General features: G+C 40.4%; 1 pseudogene; it reads left to right on the top strand.

Annotated features, from left to right (window-relative positions):
* Positions 1-17,552: 17,552 nt before the first annotated feature.
* LOC140844923 (olfactory receptor 1G1-like) lies at positions 17,553-20,758 on the top strand (annotated as a pseudogene).
* Positions 20,759-22,124: the final 1,366 nt, after the last annotated feature.

Raw genomic sequence — 22,124 nt, 5'->3', positions numbered from 1 at the left:
TGGAAGTGTACCTAAGGTTTAATACCTGTCACCAGAGGTAATAAAACCACAGTAAAGAAAGTACAACTGCTAATTACTAAGCAAATGCAAAATCGGGAAAACAATTCCATTCACAGTTGCATCAAAAAGAATAAAATACCTAGGAATAAACCTAACCAAGGAAGTGAAAGACCTATACTCTGAAAACTACAAGACACTCAAGAGAGAAATTAAAGAAGACACCAATAAATGGAAACACATCCCGTTCTCATGGATAGGAAGAATACTGTCAAAATGACCATCCTGCCTAAAGCAATCTACAGATTCAATGCAATTCCTATCAAAATACCAAAGCATTCTTCAACCAACTAGAGAAAATCATTCTAAAATTCATATGGAACCACAAAAGACCCCGAATAGCCAAAGCAATCTGGAGAAGGAAGAATAAAGCTGCGGAGATTATGCTCCCCAACTTCAAGCTCTACTACAATGCCATAGTAATCAAGATAATTTGGTACTGGCACAAGAACAGACCCATAGACCAATGGAGAAGGCAAACAGTGAATCTGTGGCATCTACACTGATGGACAGTGACTGCATTGGGGTACGGGTGGGGACTTGATAAAATGGGTAAAGTAGTAACCACATTGTTTTTACCTTAATAAAACAAAACATAGTGGTATATGAGCCAAGGAAAAAAATCCATCTGGGTAAAACAGGTAAGTGGAGGTTTTTCTCCAAATTTCATTGAAACTGTGAGTTTTCTGTCTTGTGACCACTTCTTTGATATTCCCATGTACATGATAAACACTTCCTTAAGAAATTACAAATGAACTTTCAATTTTTAAAAATGCTCTATTTGCCTCTCTTAGAAAGGAAGACCAACTCTGTAAAAGAACCGTGAATAGGAAATGAAATCTGACATGTAACGAGAGGAAACAGTTTTCCTCATATTCTTTTTATTCTGGTTTCTACATTTAAACTTACTGCAATTTTCAAATAATATTACAAAAAGTGTTGAAGTCACAGCAACCCATCTAGACTACCCTAACCACTACCACGAATTCAAAGAATATATACACTACTAATTTTATGAAATCAAGGAACATACAGGCTATGAATTTTAGCTTTCTATGAGGCAACAACACAAAAACCTTTCCATAAAGGCCTTATAAAACTATGAACTCTACGAGTGAGCCTCATTTCTTACTGCTGATGAAATTTAAGGATAAGAAAAAACAACTTCCACATATAGATCAAATAGGATTTCCTTTTTTAATTAATTAAATTAAAGCAACTATTGAGAGTTACAGAAGGAAAGTATTCTAAAGAGTAATGAATCTTCTGTTCTCAAACTCTTCACACACTGCACACAGCCTTATTGTATATAATGCATCCTTCCATGATAAAATAAAATCAGCAACTGTATGGTAGTTCAAAGCCTCTGGATAATTTAGGACTATGACTATAAACTATCCAGAAGAAATTATATGGAAAAATCTAGGTAAAGGAATGTAATTTAGTGAGGGCCTCGGCTAAGAGAAAGTGTAAGAGGTAAAAGGATGAATCGTGATTCCTGTCTCAGTGTCGTCCTCAGAACAAAGGTCTCTGAGGACTTTATTTCTATAGGAATTTCATAGGGAAAAACACAGTATACGAAAAAGCCTAAATAATGTGTAACCCCAATTGACACAAACAATAATCAGAAGTCAAATATAGGGTATTGTTACTGAATGACTGGATAAGAAGGGGGTTGGAGCTTTGAGAATGATGCATCAAATGGATTCCATGAATTTGGCAGTACTGGGAAAATAAAACAAATGAAAACACCTCACAAAAAACACACCTCACACCAAAGAAAAACCATGTCCTACAACTTCCACTCAGATTAACTGTGGTAATTTTGTCCTATAAAATACTTAATCATCTCTTCAAAAGGAAAACATGATAAGAAGTTTGATAATCTAACTCAATTAAAATATTATTGGAGAATTATCTTGCTTTCTTATCTATCTCAAAACTTAGAATACCAAAACATAATAGTCAAATATACATGCAAAATGACCCTACAAATAAGATAACTGTTGGTACCAAATGTTGTGTTTAAGTTCTGCAATAAAACAGTCTCCCAGACATTTAATAGTATGTCACCTGGTAAATGAAAGTTTCCACAAAGTAACAGCAGTGAGAAGACCTAAAAATTATGCCAGTGAAGAGTCTGGCTGAAAGAAACAAAAATATGGATCATTTTGATCCAACACTAATTTTATTGCAAGTTCCTACAGAGCTGAATAAAATGCTGACACCACCACACAAAAATGTATTGAGTTGGTAGGAACAACCTAAGACAGGCACAGTCGCAGGGGGGCCATCAGGTGAGAATTTGGGGATCAACAGAGATGAGGCTCAGAACCTCACCCCCCCTGCTTTGAGAGAAATCTTCTGCATCCGTGGATGTCTTGATGCCCTTGTCTAGCCTGGATTAATACTTAGTCCATAGGCACACACCTGATCATCTGATCATCTACATTTGCCTTCTTACAGCACTAAACTATGTTTTCTACCTTTATCTTGCATCTACCTACCACTTCAGCATTTTATTAATAATAAAAATAATAATAATAGTAGGAGAAATGGGGGATCAACATATAGATCAAGTACAAAAATCAAACGAATATTCATATTTGACCTGATTGTTTATAGGTCATATTGCATGATCAAAACCGAAAGTTTCTGTGATGACTGCCCTTGTACTGTTCACCATGTAAGAATTTATTCACTATGTAAGAATTCGTTCACCATGTAAGAACTTGTTCGTTATGCTTCAGAAGATTGGAGACTGACGAGAATTAGGCTTGAGATGGATTAATGATTGTACATTGAGCGTTGACCCCCCTATACTGAATTTTATTGTTGTTAACAACCATTTGATCAATAAATATGAGAGATGCCCTCTCAAAAAAATAAAATAAAAAAATAAAAAATAAAAAATAAAAAATAAATCAAATAAATAATCATATCTGACCTGATTGTTTATAGTTCATGATGCGTGATCAAAACCGAAAGTTTCTGTGATATGACTGCCATTGCACTGTTCACCATGTAAGAACTTATTTACTATGTAAGAACTTGTTTGTTATGCTTCAGAAGATTGGAGACTGTTGAGAATTAGGCTTGGGGTTGATTAATGATTGTGAATTGAGTCCCCGATACAGAATTTTATTGTTGTTATCAACCATTTGATCAATAAATACGAGAGATGCCCTCTCTAAAAAAAAAAAAAAAAAAAAATGTATTGAGTTGGCAATGTCAGCCTCCAATATCACCATCCACATTACCAAACAGCATGAATGTTCAATGCTTGAACTTCTTAGACTTTATGGCTAACATAACAGTAAAAACAAAAACCTTAGGCATGAGGCATCATTAAACATAGATGAGTTTAGTTTGGCATGGTTTGGCTCAAATTAGTCTAGTACTTTAACAAATTTCAGAAAAAACATGAAAAAATGCAAGCTTAAACATTACAATTTTCTAAATGTGCTACATTCTGCACCAAACAGACCCATATAAATAAGTCTTAGTCAACTTCAACTAATATTCAAGTAAATAACACCACCTACCCTGATCCCCTGCATACCCACAAAGTACAGGCAGACATGGACACACGCATATGCACACACCCATGTAGTAAGTCCTTACCTTCATGGCATGGATTTCTTCAAGCAATCGTGCTCGGCTCCGGTTTTTTAACAGTGCATCTTCAGTACCCCTGCAGATAATACAATATGCAACCGAGAAAAGCATTTCTCTTAGACTCATATCAAATGAAAAATCTTCATTTCTTTTAAAAAGGCATAATAAATCTCTAAATAACACTCTGTCATCCTGTACTGTCCTCAACAAACTCAATTCCATCAACAAACTCAAGTTTTTGGCAAAAAGAATCATTGTCCCAACATTACTTTCATGACTATTAACATTAACAGTTTGCCTTCTATTCCTTAATAGGATGGCCAAATAATATTTCTTAATTAACAGATTAATAACTTTGTTTTAACATAAAACAAATTTCATAAGCTATAATTAAAGGTTGAATTAAATTTCTGGGGTTAATGGAATATCTAAGTTAAAAATCTGACTATACTAGAGAGAAAGGCTATCTTCCAAAATATTTATTAAGAAGAAACAAGAAGATAACCAGGAATAAAACACATCTTAAAGCATAGAAACTATAAATAGCATAATTTTCCTCTAATACTACTGAAACTAAAATTACAAAGTACATTTTCAAAAAAATTATGTTGAAAACGCTGCTTTCATAAGCACTTCCACAAGAGACTGAGAATTTCAAATTAATCACCAATTCAAGGAAAAAAGTGACATAAAATCTTTGTAACAAATCCAAAGCATTAGTACATTTGTTAAACTATAGCAACATCTTAAAGTAACTTCCAATAACATAAAACACATAAACCCCAAAGGCATTTCATTCCAAAATGGCAGAAAGGAGAGTTTGAGAAAAAATCAGAAGAATTCATCACATATTTTAAAGTAAATAAGGTCCAAACCATATAATGACATGCTGACACAGCACATTTTATCTCACTCACATCCTTTCCACATATAAAACAAAATGCTGCACGAGTATGATATTTAATTATTCCTATAGGCCCCAGCCTTCACTTTTGTAAATACTGAATAAAAACAACTTTTGACATTTTATTAGTCCCAGGACCATTAGTTTAAGTGACTAATCTTGACTGGCCTCTACACTTCCTAGCAACTCTACTGTACTTTCTTGGTCAATACACTACAACAACTATTTTAAACCTCCGCTTGCTTTCTTAAAACATCTGACCTTCTTACTCTTTTTTTCAATTTCATGGAGAAAATAAGTATCAGATGGGAACCATCATTTTTTATTACCACAAAAACAAATTTACTTGCATCCTCATCCTCTATTAATAAAGTTATAAGAAATATGCCTACACATATGTCAAGTTAGTCTCCCAATTGTGTTTTGGGAGCCCATCCTTTTCTGCCTTCCTAGACCCCTTTCTATAGATTATTCCTTTCCTCTAGCATTCCTCTAGTCAATCTCTTTAAATGGATGTTTCCCAGTGATTTTTAATCATGTCAGGACCATTTTCACTAAAGACACAACAAAACATCCACACTACAAAGTTTACTGGGAGCACCCTCTCTCTTCAACTGCCTCAGAGCTAAGCTTTTAAAGATTTCAAACTATTTTATGCATTCCACATAATTTCAGTTTCCCTTCCCAATGGTCCACTTAAAGTTATCACAAAATTCAACAGGACTTTTTCAGACTTCATTATTTGACATCTCAGCAGCATTTGACACTGCTGACTGCCTCCTCCTCCTTGAAACGCTCTGTCCTTGGTTTCCAGGACAGATCACTCCCCTGGTTTTCCTCCTTCCTCTCTACACACTCTATCTTGGTTTTCTAAGGCTCACAGACCTCTAATCAGTCATGAGTTCAAGGCCAACTCTTCTTTTCACAATACTTTTGAACCCTAAAGATGTACATGTATATATTGTTTTAATTTGCCACCTAACCAAACATGACTCAAAAATTTCTACCTTTGTCTGAGACCTCTCCTTTAGTCCAGATCTAAATATACAATTGCAACTACCTACCTGGTATTTCCTCTTCAGTGTGTTGAAAATTATTTCCAACTCACACATGATTTAACATGCAGATCCGATGTCACACTTTTACTTAACTGTCCCCAGTGGTTTCCAATTGCTCTTATGATGGTCACATGGGCCTTTTTTATTCCTTCATACTCGCCGTGATCACATCTACCTCCAAGTCTTAACACTTGCAATATTCTCTGGTATGAATGCTCTTTCTACCCAAATTAGCTTGTAAACATCTGATCCCTCTGATGTGGGCTCAACTGTCCTTTCTCAGGGAAATATTTTCTGGCCTCCTGGAGAAGGTAAAACATTCCATCTATGAGCACTTAGAGTGCTGCCAGAACTTATCATGACTGTTAGTTTTAGTTTAATTTAGTTTAATTTTACTTTTAATCTAATTATGTTTAATGTGTCTTCCTTCCAGTAGGTTACAAATTCCATGAAGGTCAAGTATCTGGTTTTACTCCACAATGAATCTTACCACCTAACACAGTGGATACATAGCAATTGTGCAATAAATATCTGTTAAATCAACAACCAGAAAGTTCGCAATACTCACGTGTTCATTCACTGTTTCAAGTGCAGAGTATATACTAACAGAATGCAGAGTAATCAGGTTTCTTTCCCACTAGATATGTTAACCTCTTTAGAATTTGTTTCAAAGTTAGATCCATTTAGAAAAAAAATCACACTGTAAAGTGTCTCTTCAGTAAATGTTGCTGGGAAAATTGGATAGCTACATGCAAAAGAATGAAACCGGACCACTGTCTTACGCCACATCCAAAAATAAACTCAAAATGGATTAAACACCTAAATATAAAACCTGAAGCTATAAAACATAGCTTTTATAGAACGAGAAGAAAACATAGGCAGAAAGCTCTTGAACATTCACATTAGTAATTTTGGGGGGGATGTGTCTCCCCAGGCAAGGGAACCAAAAGCAAAAATAAACAAGTGGGACTACTTCAAACTAAAAAGTTTCTGCACAGCAAAGGAAACCACCAACAAAATGCAAAGGCAGCCTACTGTATGGGAGAATATACCTGCAAATTATATATCCAATATGGGGCTAATAAACAAAATATATTAAAAAACTCGTGCAACTCAACTCCAGAAAAATAACAAGTAATCCAATTAAAAAGTGTGCATGGTACCCAAACAGACATTTTTCCTAAGAAGGCACATAGATGGTCAACAGACATGAAAAGATACTCAACATCACTAATCATCAAGAAAATGCATATCAAAATCACAATGAGATACTTCACACCAGTCAGACTGGCTACTAATATCAAGAACACAAGAAAGAACAAGAATTGGAGAGGATGTGGAGAAAGGGAACTCTCCGAAATTGCTGATGAGAATGTAAGTTGGTGCAGCCACTATGGAAAGCAGTATGGAGATTTCTCAAAAAAATGAAAAATACCATACAATCTAGTAGTTCCACTTGTGGGAATTTAACCTGAAGAAAACAAAATCACTAATTCAAAAAGATATATGCACGCCTATGTTCACTGCAGTATCGTTTACAATAGCCAAAATATGAAAGCAATGTAAGTGTCCTTCACCAGACAAACGGATAAGGAATACGAGGTACATACGTACATAATGGAGTATTACTCAGTCATAAAAATGAATGAAATCTCACCATTCGCAACATAGATGGACCTAGAGGATCTTAAGCTAAATGAAATAAGACTAAGACAAATACTGTATGTGAAACCTAAAAACAAAACAAATGAACAAACAAACAAAACAGAAACAGATACATAACACAGAGAAGAGACTGATGGTTGCCACCGGGAAGGAGATAGGGGGATGGGTGAAATAGATGAAAGGGGAAAAATTAGTTAGAATGTCTGATATCTTGATCTCAGTGACAGTGACATGAATATATACACTTGTCAAAATTCCTCAAGCTGTACATTAAGATTTGTGCATTTTATTGTAGGTATCTCAATTAATAAACTAGGTGTATCATTTAGACTAGGTTTAAGTAAAAATGAATTGCTACATTTTATAAGCAACATAATAGGGATTTATGACACATTTTTTTGAAAATTCTGTCATTCATACAATAATTAATAACAAGTGATAAATTATGCATTAAAATTTATTAACAAATGTTTCTAAGTGCTATACCCTGCTGGTGCATGAGGTGACTATACAGCATTTGCTAACCACTGTAAAACAAACTTAACTAATAAATCGCAGAGTTGGTCCTCAGTTGCACTGCATTCCAATAACAGGACAACTAGACTCCAATTCTGAAATTCCAATGTAAGAAGTTCTATGGTTGCCAATACTGCATCAGGGAGTTCTTAAAGGCAAAGGGAGTGTTTCATGCACTTAGTTTCATGCTGATGCCAAAAAATGCTTTCCTAGCCTTTTTTTTCAGTATGTATACTGACTTTAGTGCTTTTCCTTCAGTATACTGGTTACAGTACCAGTGCGTAGGCAGTAAGAAAATTTGAAAAGCTCAGTATATTTAAAAACATAAGTATATTCACTTTATGTAAAAATGGAGTTGGTTTTATTTTTCTCCCACCTACTCACCTCAAGCACTTAGTTTTTTCCGAGCATTTACATTTTTGTTCCACTGACAGCTTGCTAGCTACCAATAGCCTTTCAGTTAGGATTTAAAAGGTTGACAATGAATGTGCACCTACTATGAAGCTGGCTGACAGATAACCCAAAAGTCAACAAACAGGCCTAAAACACCCAATATCATCAGAAGGCCATGCACTGTTTGAAGACCAATGTCTTTTTTTTTTTTTTTTGATTCTTCAACCGAAAGCACACAGAACTATCACTGTTAGAAATGTGAAAAAGTATGATTTTGATGGGGGGGAAAGGAAGGAAAGAGAAGTAAAGTGAGCGGGAGAAAACAGTGGTATAATAATGGAAATCCTATGTGCTGACAGAGAAGAAATAAAATGAAAGGGAAACGACAGGAAAACACAGGAAGACAGAAACTGAAGAACAAATTTGTAGGTCATCACTAAGACTGACAAGCCCAAGCTAGGCACCTCCAAACAGCAAAAGAACGCATTTAATATAATCTATGAGAGCAGGAGGATGAGGACTTGTGCACAGGAGCGCCCAGCACAGCTGCAGGAAGGGAGGCGTCACCGAGAACCCACCCGTGGGGATGCCCTCAGTTAGCCTGGTGATGTAACCTGCATCATCTCTTCGGTAGGTAATGAGACAAAAAGGGAACCACAAAGAGCAAAAGTTGGCAGTGCCCAACTAAAGGAGATTCCAAGAAGAGTTCCCCTGCTCAGAGACCTAAGAAATCCAATTTGTACTGGAATAACTCAATAATGGGGACAGATGTGTCATAACTAAACACTGAATCATGCAACTAAAACAAAACACTTTCTGTGGTTCTACATGCCAAGCAGCTAATGTAGGTCAAACGAAAGGAAAATAATGTGTTTTACAAGGTGAACGCTCCTATCTACATTACATATATTTGTTAACAAACCAGCTTTCTCATGAACGTAGACTTTGATAAGCTTATGGTCAATGTGAATTTGCTTTTGAGAGAATGACCTATACTTGTGGGGTGACACTGATAACACGTGTCCGATCTACAAAGCTGAGAGCAAAGGTAAAGGTAAACTCTGCTGTGAACCGACCCTCAATGGGCTGTCTGCCAGCCAGCCAACTAGCCGGCCTCCTCTGGTGATGCACTGACTCTGCCCTGCATTTTAATTAGCCTGCAACAAAGCCCCAGGATTCTTAGGAAACAATGATTCCAAGAACTGGTACTCTCCTAGGGAAGCTTGCAGTAAGAAGAAAAATGAGCTATTAAGGATCATAAAAATAATGACTCAAGTTTTCATTCAACAGATAAGCACTAAGGATATGATCAGTAAGCAAAAATTTACTGACAGGTGGAGGGCATAAGAAATCTCTCACGCGCGCACACACACAGAGCAATGACCAGAAGTGCTAAATAAATGGTGCAACAAGAGCTTATAGAAGGGGTAAATGAAAGTCAAGAAAGGTTTCCCTGAAAAAGTGAAAAGTTAAAGTAGAAGTATGAAATGCAATAATGAGAGGAAGAAGAGCTTCGGGTCAAAGGAACACCATGTGCAAAGGATCTATGGGGTGCTGTGCTGGACAGCGGAGGAAGGACCGCACAGCTGAAGCACAGAGACTGAGGAGGATGTGGCATATCTGACACAAGGGGAGAGACTGGCCTTATTTAGACTGCTCTTCACCAAAACCAACAGAGCTACCACCTAGGTTTCAAGAAAGGGGTGGAGAAGTCACATGATCAAATTTATGTTTTGAAGATAGCATGCCAGCTGCACTGGAGAGATCAGAGGTAGTGAAGAGTCAAGGAAAATAGCTGGGAGTTGGTGGGAGATACAACCTAGACTAGGATGAGGGTGGTGAGTAAACAGTAATGCAGAGATCTGAAAGATAGTAGTGAATTTGAACTCTTTTTCAGATACGTTTTTTTCCCTTGAAGTTAATTCTTTTGCCAATTTTCTATGACACATTCTCTTTAATTTTCATGAGCTATTTTATAGTAATGACATTAGCTGTTTATGTCATATTTGCTGTATTTCTTTTTTCTAATTGGTTGTCCTATGTTATTCCTTTGGCATGTTCTTCAGTTTTTCTGTAGATGTATCCATATTTTTTTCCCTTTCTAGTTTTTCTTTCATTTATTTTCAATTTCAACACCTTCCCTCCTCTCCACTTTTTTCTGTCTTTTTTACCCCCACCTTCATACTAGAACATAAAGAATTTACTTCAGAGTAGGATGTGTATAATTCATTCAGACATCCAGCAAACATTTATAGAGCACCTACATTGTAGGGGAGAGACATATACACAAAACAGAGAAACAGGTACAAGTGTTTCCAAAGCAGAAAGCACTCTGGCTGCACACAAAGCAGACACCTCGCCCAGACTGAGGAGAATTAGTCAAGACTCCCTGAAGGTAAAATTTTAACTGTTCTGAAGGGGCCTGGAAACTAAGTGCAAGAAGAAAGAGCCTTCAATGAAGACCGGTAAATGACTATCACTCCTACTCTCGGAGTAATTTCAGAATTGAACGGGAAGCTCACCAGTATTTTCCATGAATTCCCAGGGATATCATTCCAGGTAAGGTCTCAGACTACCTCAGAGGTAATCTAACAGTAAAAGCCCACCAAATGTTTTCTGGAACCAGCACAAGCTTAATGTATGCTTATGAATATATACTAAATGCCCTCACAGTTTTCCTTTTCAATATATTTAAAATGAAATCTAGGCTTAAAACCTAGCAGCAAGGCAATAACATTTCAGTTGTATTTCCTACTTCATCCCACAAGTTCCCATCAATGGAGAGTTATCTATCCCTGTACCTTCCAAGAGGCTTCCTACTGCCACCTCTTCTCTCTGCTTATTCCAGTCCCTCTGCCTGGAATGCCCTCTTCCCGGAATGCCCTCTTCCCCTTCCCTAATCACCAACTGCGATTCCTGTGTAAGATCCTTAAAAAACAAGAACAAATATCACTAACTTCATTTTGCTCTGGGCATTATTCTGTATCATAGGTGGGTGTTTCTTACCCTTTCCTGTCTGAGTGTGGCTTGCCTGACTACTGAAAGCGTGTCATGCACAACTACATAACGTATGAACAGTGACTTACTCACGGGCAGACACCTTCATGCCCACTGAATACAGATAACAAAAAACTTCCTTTGCTGTAGCTAGGAGATCCTGATTGGACCCTTGCTCTCCCAGATTCCTTTAGGTCTTCAGATGACTTATGACTCCCTTGAAGAGAAGCGCAAACTGGAAAGATGACAGGCGCAGAAAGGGTAGCCTACCGATACTGACCCGTTAGGGCGGAGGTGATGAGAGCAAATGCCTGATTTAGGGCTGGGTTTACCAGAGAAAGAGAACTGGATACAGCACGCATCAACAGCTTTCTCTTAAAATTTCGGTGTGAATGGAGAGAGGACATGCGGCAACGAACACACACAGTTCTAAATGATACGGTCCCGGGCAGGAGCAGCCGTGTGTCGGCAATACCCCACGGTCTCGATCCCGCCCTCCCCTCCGGCGGCCAGGAAAGGCAGGTAACGCGGGGTGGCAGCTGAGTAACTGTTCGCACCGCGCGCTGCACGGACCCCAGGCAGCACAGCTCTCACGACCTTGGGAGGAGAGCACCACGAGCTTCGGGTACAGACACGGGCACCGGATACGGAGACTGAATCATCTCCCCAAAGCCCCCCACACACAGAAACCCACGGGGCCGCGGGGCCAGACCCACGCCCCTCGCTGCGGCCGCCTGTGGCCCGAGGGGGGCGTTCCAGCCGCCGCCCTGCGCGCCCCGGGACACCCGCCCGCAGCCGCGCTCCCCGCCTCGCTCCGCGACGGACCGCGCGCCCGCCCGAGGGACGCAGAGCGGCCGTTCCGAGGCCCGAAAAGGCCGCCGGACCGCGGCACTTACCTCGCTGCTGAGGCTTGGAGTCCCCGGCCGGCCACGACGAGTCCAGGAGCGGCCGTTACCGACGGCGCGGCCGGCACGTGAACCGCGCCAGCCGGACGGCCGCTGCGTGGCCACGCCCCCGTACGGCAGGCCCTTCCGTGCGAAACATACAGAAATAGCTATTTTTGTTGTGTGTATGCAAAAAAACCCCTCTGGGTTAAACATAGAACTTCATCTTTTATCCTCATGTATTTAAGGAAAAGTTACAAATTCTGTCTCTGCAGTGGAATCTGTGACCTCTGAAGGCTGAGGTCTATGTTTAGTCTAAATTGTTTTGCTTGCTAATACGTTGAATGAAATTAATTAAGTTGTGAGGTATTTTGCAGCATTAAATTTTTTTCTTCCTATGAACATATTAATTTCAAAATACTTATTTACTTCCTATTATATGAGGCTTTTTGCTCAGAGCTCATTTAATTAAACTCTGTTTAATCTTCCATTAAATCATATCATAAGGAAACATGTTGGGGTACTGGGACTAGACCAATATAGAGCAAAGTTTATCTAGAGTCTCAACATTATCACTCATCAAGGGAATGGCCCGTTAAAGCCACAATGCAATACTAGCAAGCCCCTGCCAGAGTGACTACAATTAAAATACGGACTAATAACAAGTAGTGGCAGGTTATGAAGCAGCTGCCTCTTTCAGACACTGTGCTGATGAGCGTATAAATTGTCCACCAGTAGAATTATTTCAAAGTATCTACTGAGGCTGGCATATACAGTATCCTATGAGCCAGAAATTTTATTCATAAGCATATATCCAAGGGGAATCCAAAAGACAAGTATAAAAATGATAACAGCAGTGCTGTTTGTTACAGCCAAACCTGGAAACAACTCACAATGTCCATCGACAGTAAAACTGACAAATTCTATGATCTTCATCAGTGCAATCCTATAGAGCAATGAAAATTAATAACTATTGTTAAATGTAAGTATATGGAAGCATCTCACATATTATTGGGTAAAAGAAGTCTAACACAACAAAGTACATACGAGAAGATTCCATTTGTGCAAAGTCCAAAAACAGGCAGAACTAATTAGTTAAAAGCTGGATTGTTTAGGGAAGTAGGGGAAGAAGGCTGATGATTTAAAGGATACCCAAAGAGAGCTTCTGGGCTGCTGTTCATCTTCTGTTTCATGATTTAGGTGCTACCTAAGGTGATGTGTTCATTTTTTAAAAAGTCACTAAATCATACATTTATTATTTTGTGCACTTTTATGTATACTTCAGTGATTCTTCAATTAAACATTTACTTGAAAACTTAAAAATGCATAAATAATAAAAACAAAGAAAAAATATATAAAAATAATGACATAGCTACATTGTCACACACCTAGACTTTAAGACAAAGAGCAATATTTCATATATAAAGGCTCATGTTATAAGTATGAAATCTTTCATTCACCAGGAGGATATAACAGTTCTAAAATGCACTGAAATGTACACTTAAAAATGATTAACATGGTAAATTTTATGTTACGTGAGGAAGGGAAGGGAAGGGGAGTGGAAAAGAAATCACATCATTATTCCCAATGGCCAAGCACTGGATATTCCTTCAACGACCGACTGAACAACACCTAGTATCCACAATGGAGTATCTCACAACAATGAAGATGAACCAACTCCAGGTTCATTGTACCATCTAGATGAATCTCAGAAATGTAAAATGTTCAGCAAAAGAAACCAGACAAAAACAAATACAAAGGATGTGATTCCATTTAAATAAGGCTCAGAAACAGGCAACACTAGAGTAAAATGTGAGGGAAAGGATCGTGGTTACATGACTGAGAGAAGGGCAGAAGGGTGGTCACTGACAGAGGGCAAGAGGAGACCTTCCAACGTTCCCCTTCCTGGTGTGGGAAGTTATACACAGGTTGTTCTCCCTAATAATTTGCCGGGCAAAGTACTCAGGTTCTGTGGAGGTCTCTGTTTGTGTCTTATACTCCACTGATGTTAAGAAATAGTTTCTAAACATACATAAGAGATACCACTGACCACTCCCCATAATGTCTACAGTTGTGGCAACAGAAAGTTCTCTCAAAGGGTTGCAGCAAAGTCTACAAACAAGACCGATTTGAACTGAAATGATGATATTTCTCACCTTTATTAATACCACTTGGTGTGGACATTCATTTGCTCTGTTGCAGAAATGTTTTGTGTTTGGTTAAGACGGTGTTGTGAATTAAAGATGGCAGCATGAGAGGACAGAGGCTTCCTCCTAAAACTGGATACTATTAGAAAATTTAATTGGTGCAACTAATCCTGAGAGAGCAACAGGAAAGAGGACAGCATCAGACTGCACACACCTGGAGAAAAGAGCAGACCTCACCGAACGGGGTAACATACCAGAGCTGTGGCTCCGCAGGACCCGAGCCCCTCCCCCACCCCAGCTCATCGGCGGGAGGAAGAGAAACAGAGCAGGGAGGGAGTGGAAGGCTTGGGACTGCTGAATACCTAGCTCCAGAGATCTGTGCTGGGAGCACAAACCTACATTTCATGGTACTTTCATGAGACTCGCATGACTACCGAGTTGGAAAGCTAATACAGGCAGAGTTCCTGGGGAGACTGGGATTCTGGCTGCTTGTAGAAAGCAGGGATCCATATATGGCTGCTCTGGGACAAAAACTTATACCTGTGTGACCGGCCCACTGGCTCAGGCAGTGGAGACACGCACAGGAGCCAGGAGGTGGGGAACAGCTCTTTCCTACCCCCCAGGCACCAGTGCCACTCCGCTGCGACCCCAACATTGCTTCAGGGGCTCAGCAGCTCCAAAATAGAGCTTCTGGACACTAGAGGGCACCATATACAAACATGAACCGCCAACGGAAGCTTGTCCAGAGTAAAATTGTTACTACAACTCCCGAGAAAGATTTAAATGATATGGACCTCATGACTCTTCCTGAAAGGGAGTTCAAAATAAAAATCATCATCCTAATGGAGGTACGGAAAGACATCCAAGAACTCAGAAATGAACTCAGGTCATAGATCCAATCATTAAAGAACACGATGGAGGGTATTAAAAGCAGGTTGGATATGGTGGAGGAGACAATAAATGAAATAGAAACTAGAAAGGAGGAATACAAAGCTGAGGCACAGAGAGAACAAAGGATCTCTAAAAATGAAAGAATATTAAGAGAACTGTGTGACCAATCCAAGCGGAACAATATTCGCATTATAGGGATACCAGAAGAAGAAGAGAGAGAGAAAGGGATAGAAAGTGTCTGTGAGGAGGTAGTTGCTGAAAACTTCCCCAATCTGGGGAAGGACATAGTCTGTCAGGCCATGGAGATCCACAGATTCCCCCAACACAAAGGACCCAAGGAAGATAACAACAGCAAGACACATAGTAATTAAAATGGGAAAGATCAAAGATAAGGACAGACTATTAAAAGCAGCCAGAGGCTGATAAGATCACATACAAAGGAAAGGCCATCAGACTAACATCAGACTTCTCAGGAGAAACCTTACAGGCCAGAAGGGAGTGGCATGATGATTAAATGCCATGAAGCAGAAGGGCCTGGAACCAAGATTACTTTATCTGGTGAGATTATCATTTAAATTTGAAGGAGGGATTAAACAATTTCCAGATAAGCAAAAGCTAAGAGAGTTTACCTCCCACAAACCATTCTGCAGTCTATTTTGGAGGGACTGCTATAAATGGAAGTGTTCCTAGGGTTGGATAGCTGTCACCAGAGGTAGTAAAATCATGGTAGGGACGGTGGAGCAGCTGATTGCGAGGCAAATGCAAAATTAAATTGACTATCCCCAAAGTCAATCAAGGGATAAACAAAAAGTACAGAATTTGATACCTAATATATAAAGAATGAAGAAGGAAGAAAAAGGAGGAGAAATAGAAAAGAACCTTCAGATTGTGTTCGTAACAGCATACTAAGTGAGTTAAGTTAGACTCTTAGACAGTAAGGAAAGTAATCTGGAACCTTTGGTAACCACAAATCTAAAGCCTGAAATGGCAATAAGTACATACCTATCAATAATCACCCTAATGTAAATAGACTGAATGCACCAATCAAAAGATATAGAGTCACTGAATTGATAAAAAAACAAGACCCATCTATATGCTGCTTACAAGAGATTCACCTCAAACCCAAAGACATGCACAGACTAAAAGTCAAGGGATGGAAAAAGATATTTCATGCAAACAACAGGGAGAAAAAAGCAGGTGTTCAGTACTAGTATCAGACAAAATAGACTTCAAAACAAAGAAAGTAACAAGAGATAAAGAAGGATACTACATAATGATAAAGGGCTCAGTCCAAAAGAGGATATAACCATTATAAATATATATGCACCCAACACAGGAGCACCAGCATATGTGAAACAAATACTAAAGACAGTGTTGTGTCACAACCTCTGGGAGAGTCCTAGGCAACAGAACATACCATCGCAAATGCGAAACAAAATTCTGAAATATGCAACAATACAGCTGGCAATGAGGTTTATGATGGGGGATTCTGGCTGTACTAGACAGCAAGGAGCAAGAAGGCCCTATGTGCGTTGGTATGAATGGACCTCAAAAAGGGAACATTGGCAAAAATGAGCACATTATAAAAAACACATGAAATACCATTCCATTCACATGCATATCTGGAGAATATACAGCTTAGTCAGGTACACACATGTAGTAAAATTAGAAAGAAAAACTACAGGAATATGCACAGTAATAGTGTCCTTCAATGGAGGAGAAAAGGAAATGTGACCAGGCAAGGCACACAGGAGCATTCTGAATGACAGAGATATTGTCATTCTAACGTGCTCGTATAGTATCAAATCTGAGAGGTAAGAACATGGGCATTATGTTACTGTCATTCTTTAAATAGCACATATATGTTTCGTATGTAACACTTTTGTATGTAAGATAGATTTACAACAAAGATAAAGATATCCAAGATACCCAGCACCTTGGCCTTTGGTATCTTCTACACATTAATGATGTATTGTCTCCCTGATGGCACAGAGAGTGAGAATGTGCCATCTGCAACGTGATATTTGAAGGCCACAGCTGTGAGTTGCAATCTTTCGTTTCCTGTCTTTACTTATTTTCAGGAAGGCACCATGTCTCATCCATGCGGGCTAGGCTCTCACCAGGGAGTGTATACTCCACGGCAGCAACAAGCCAAAGATGACAAATCCAACCTGTGCCTCACCCGAGGGAAAAGTACCAGGAGAAGCGCCCCCATGGGTCCCAGCCCTCATCTCTTTCAAAGGGGGCATTACAGACACTGCTGGGACTCAGGGGGCCACAGCCTAGAACTGCCTCGTCTTGTCCCTAACTAGGACGTCTGGGACTGGGTCCCAGGAGTAGCTGCATGTGAACAGTCAGCAGTTACTCCTGCGTCCTCAGGCTGCTGTTGCAGCGACAAGCCAAGGGCTCTGCGGCTCCAACCATGACTTCCTGGGGAGGCAAAGGGCCGGGGAAGCCAACCTGCCTGATGACAGTGTCAGGCACTGAGGTGGGCCAGCATCTCCAGGTAAGCACTAAGGCATAGGGAAGGGGAGGGAGACCACAATCTACCAAAGGCCTACGTGTGCACACTTGCACACACACACACACAGCTGTTAGAGCAGCTTCCCGTTTCCTTTTTCCTTTCCTTTCCTGCCTCCCCCTCCACCAATCATTTCCCAGCTCTCCTACTCTCCACCAGGTGCCTTACTCAGGTGTTCATCAGGTCCTTGATGGTCCGGCCTGTGGTCATCATGGACAACGAGTCTCTGCCACCCTTCCTCAAGTCCACCGGTGTCCAGGACATGGTACCTGGGCAATAATAACACCAGTGGATATGAGAACTTTGTAAATGGCAGGGCACTTTTTTAATAAAGGGCACATCACTGCCATTTTCATCATCAGCCTCGCGAGCGCAGCCTCAGCCATAAGCTCATGCGCACTCACACAAGCATGGCTCCCAGAGTCACCCCAGGCCACGCCAATCCTCTACTCCACTACCACCAGTCACACTTTACCATCCTGTTCACCTCCTTCCCTTCTTTTAGAGTCAGTGAGTAACTGCATAATTGTTCTAGGCGTATGTGCTCCCTCTGTACAGTTCATGATACTTGGGCTCTGCACTATTCTTATTTGACCAAGTTTACGCTTGGTTTCCAGATGCCGAAACAGATGCTTTGTCCATGACAACCACCCAACGAGAGTGATGGTGATGTGATGGCTCTCCTCTCACACCTCAAAATTCACAGGCCCATCTCCTCTCAGGCTGTGATGAGGACCAGTGACTCATCATGGGCTGAAGCTGTTCATGTGTTAATAACAACATTGGCTGATATTTATTGAGCACTTACAATGTGCCAGCTTCAGTCTAAATATTTACAATCACCATCTGATTTACTCCTCATGAGCAATCTATACAGTAAATCTATTATTACTCACTTAAACTGATATGGAAACTGAAGGCCAGAAAGGAAAAGTGACTTTCTCAAAGCCACACAAGACTAAAGATTGGGAATTGCTGTCAGACTCCAGAACGGATATCATATTTTTAATCACCATGCTAAGCAAGCTGACATTAGCACATCCTACTACTGACTGTTCATTGCATGTAACCCTCCACACAATGCAACAGGAACATCAGATATCCTCATTTTAATTGTACATCTTGAGTTGAAGAAATTCTGGGCAAATGAAGTTCGTGAACATTGGATCATGAAGAAACGTCAACTGAGCCAGCATTCGTCCCCTCAGCAAGCCTATCAGGTGATGCTATTATGTGCATCTAAATGAAGCAAGCAACCTGAAGGGGACATTACCAAAGTGAAAAAAGGCATGTGAGAGGCAGAACTATAAAGCACATTGTCTGATGCTAAACACTGCATAGCGGGTCCAGGCTCACATTTTATGAACACCTACTAACAATGCCAGCAATAATCTTTCCCTTCATTGAAGCCTGCCCTCCGCTGATGTTATCTCAGTAACTTGAGTGGCTCTATAAAGCAAGCACACGTTGTACAAACTGGAAAACAGAGACTCAGGGAGCTTAAGTAACTTGCCTATGAACACTTGCCTGACTCTCCCAAGAACGGGCAAAGAAAGGCTTCACAACCAGTCTTTAGATGCCAAAGACTATGATCTGAAAATGGTGCTGCTGAGAGTGAAGTTGAGGACACTGAAAGCAACACTCCCTTTATTGACAAAGTACTTTTCAGTTCACAAAATTTTCACATTCACATTAATTCATTGGAAAGGTCTCCAAGCACAGAGACAGAGTGCTGCTAGCACACCTAGAGACTTTCTTCATTTCTCTCATTAACATACATTCAAACATGTACACACAGAGCACCTTGTATTCCCACTAAATCCTAGTATATGCATAACCCTAAAGGACTCATAATAAAGTGATAAGATTGAACAAGTGTTCAAAAGTTTAAAACGGAATTAAATCTTGGAGAAATTCATCCCGGGTAAAAGCCAGCTCAGCCTCATTCAGGCACACCCAGGGCAGAAATATAGGAACAAACTACACCCCATGACGATGCCTGATTGCCATAGACCACAGCCCTCATGTTTCATGTTCACACACAAGCCATTCCAGCTGTTAGTGAATCTCAGGGATCTCTTCAAGAAATAGAAAGAAAACAGCCTGGGTCTCTGTAATATTTAGAGCCTTTCATCAAGTAGTATTCTGCTCTAATTTTCTCATTTTTAGAAGGAAATCAGAAACCAAACCGGCATCCCTGACCTCCTGCTCCTGGGCCTCTCTGAGCATCCAGAACAGCAGCCCCTCCTGTTTGGCACCTTCCTGGGCATGCACCTGGTCACTGTGTTGGGGAACCTGCTCACCATCCTGGCCATCGGCTCTGACCCTCGTCTCCACACCCCTATGTACTTCCTCCTGGCCAACCTGTCCTTCATCGACACCTGCTTCTCCTGCACCATCGTCCCCAAGGTGCTGGTGAACATCCAGACCCAGCACCACACCATCTTCCGCACCGGGTGCCTCCTGCAGATGTACTTCTTCATGGCGCTGGCCCTGCTGGATGACTTCCTACTGGCGGTGATGGCCTATGACCGCTACGTGGCCATTGGCCTTTCCCTCCACTACACCACGATCGTGAGCCCCGAGCGCTGCCTGCTGCTGGTCACTGTGTGCTGGCTCTGCTCCCACCTCCTGGCCTTCCCACTCACTGTCCTGATGTCTCAGTCTCCTTCTGTGCCTCCCATTCCATCCCACACTTCTTCTGTGACCTCCTCCCGCCCCTCACACTGACCTGCTCAGACACTCACATCTTTCAGATCATGATGCTTGCTGAAGCGGCCCCGTTGGGTGTGGTGCCCTCAGCTGCATCCTGGTCTCCTATGTGCACATCATGCGCACCATCCTCAGGATCCCCTCTGCTGGGGGGAAGCACAGAGTCTTCTCTACCTGTGGCTCCCACCTGACAGTGGTCACTCTCTATTTTGGGTCACTCTTTCTGGTGTATTTCCAGCCCTCTTCCTCCTACTCAGCAGACACCGGAATGGTGGCATCTGTGGCATACACAATGGTCACCCCCTGCTGAACCCCTTTATCTACAGCCTGAGAACAGGGACATGAAGGGGGCTTTGAGGAGACTCCTCGGCTCGGGAAGCTGGTCTGCCCAGTAAGGAGACCTTCCCCAGAGTAGACGACCAGGCTTTTCAACATGCCTCCTCCCTGGACTTGTCTATTATAAATTTGAATGACTCACATTCAACACAGGATGGATGCTTAGCCTTACAAGCAGATGCACAAAATGAAGATTCTGATTTTACAGGGCAGGTATAGGACAGCCTGGAAAGGGTGTGTCATCAGTAGACCCTAAACGGTGACTTGAGGACTGTAATAAATCCAAGCACATGCAGTCCAGAGCTGGGAACACCAGAAACATCAGCAAAAACATCCTCCTTGGATTCCAGGAGGAAGCTCAGTAGGAGCACAGGTAGGACTCAAGTCTCCCCAACAGCAGAAATGCTGGCAAGACTAGGCAGGTGCGGATCTAAGTCAATCACTGGGCTTCAGGCATCAATTCTGACCAGGCCTTGGAAGAAACTGCATTGTGGCCATTGGCCTCAACATTGAGAATATGACATGGCATAGTGTCTGTGTGGCCTGAAAAGGCAAGAATATTCTAGAAAAGAAACCTAGGCTCAGAAAGAGTAAGATATGTGTGCAGTATCAAGTATGTGGGATTATATCTTTCTCTCTGGCAGATTATTTGTTTTTTTTATTTGTTACTTGTGACCATTTTCTTCTTCACTTTTTAAACCTGGGTTATTTCTTCTCCAACCTAAAAACCACTCATGTCATTACAATAAATGTCTAAACTATAAAGAAAAAATTTAAATCCTTTTTTAAAAAGAAACTACTCTGAATACACAAATTTTTATGGTCCTTTTCTCTATATATTTATTTCATATTGTTAAGATGCTGATTTTTCACATAGTCATATAACATATTTTCCATGCTATTACTATTAAATTTTCATAAACATTTTCATAATTAATTTTATAGCAGAAGCAGATGCCATATTATAAATAATGTGAGATCATTGTGAATAAACCATATATATATATATATGTGTGTGTCTGTGTGTCTGTGTGTGTGTATGACATATATATATGTCTCCCCTTGTCCTTACAAGAAATTTTAAGTGGAGTTGCTGGGTGGAACATTTTTCTGGCTCATGGTGCCTACAGAAAAATGTTTACGAAACTGTTAATGATCTCCATTCCAAATGACATTCTGAAGTCTCCTTTTTCTGTATCCTACCAGGACTTTGTGTTCTCATTTTTAACTTAATGGCTGCAAATACAAGAAGCAACAAATGGTACCTCTATTTTGCTTGAATTTGTTCATTCACTGGTTGTTTAAAGTCTGTAAATATATTTTTTCTAGTCTTCTATAAATTATTCCTTCATGTCATTTGACTATTTAAACTTCCAGAAATCCTTTTCATATTAAAGATGTAACTTCACACTTTCTAACTAGTCA

Source organism: Manis javanica, chromosome 2 (genome assembly GCF_040802235.1).
Source record: "Manis javanica isolate MJ-LG chromosome 2, MJ_LKY, whole genome shotgun sequence".
Taxonomy (NCBI): Eukaryota; Metazoa; Chordata; class Mammalia; order Pholidota; family Manidae; genus Manis; species Manis javanica.
The sequence above is the reverse complement of the archived record's forward strand: the minus strand, read 5'-3'. Positions and strand labels throughout refer to the sequence as shown.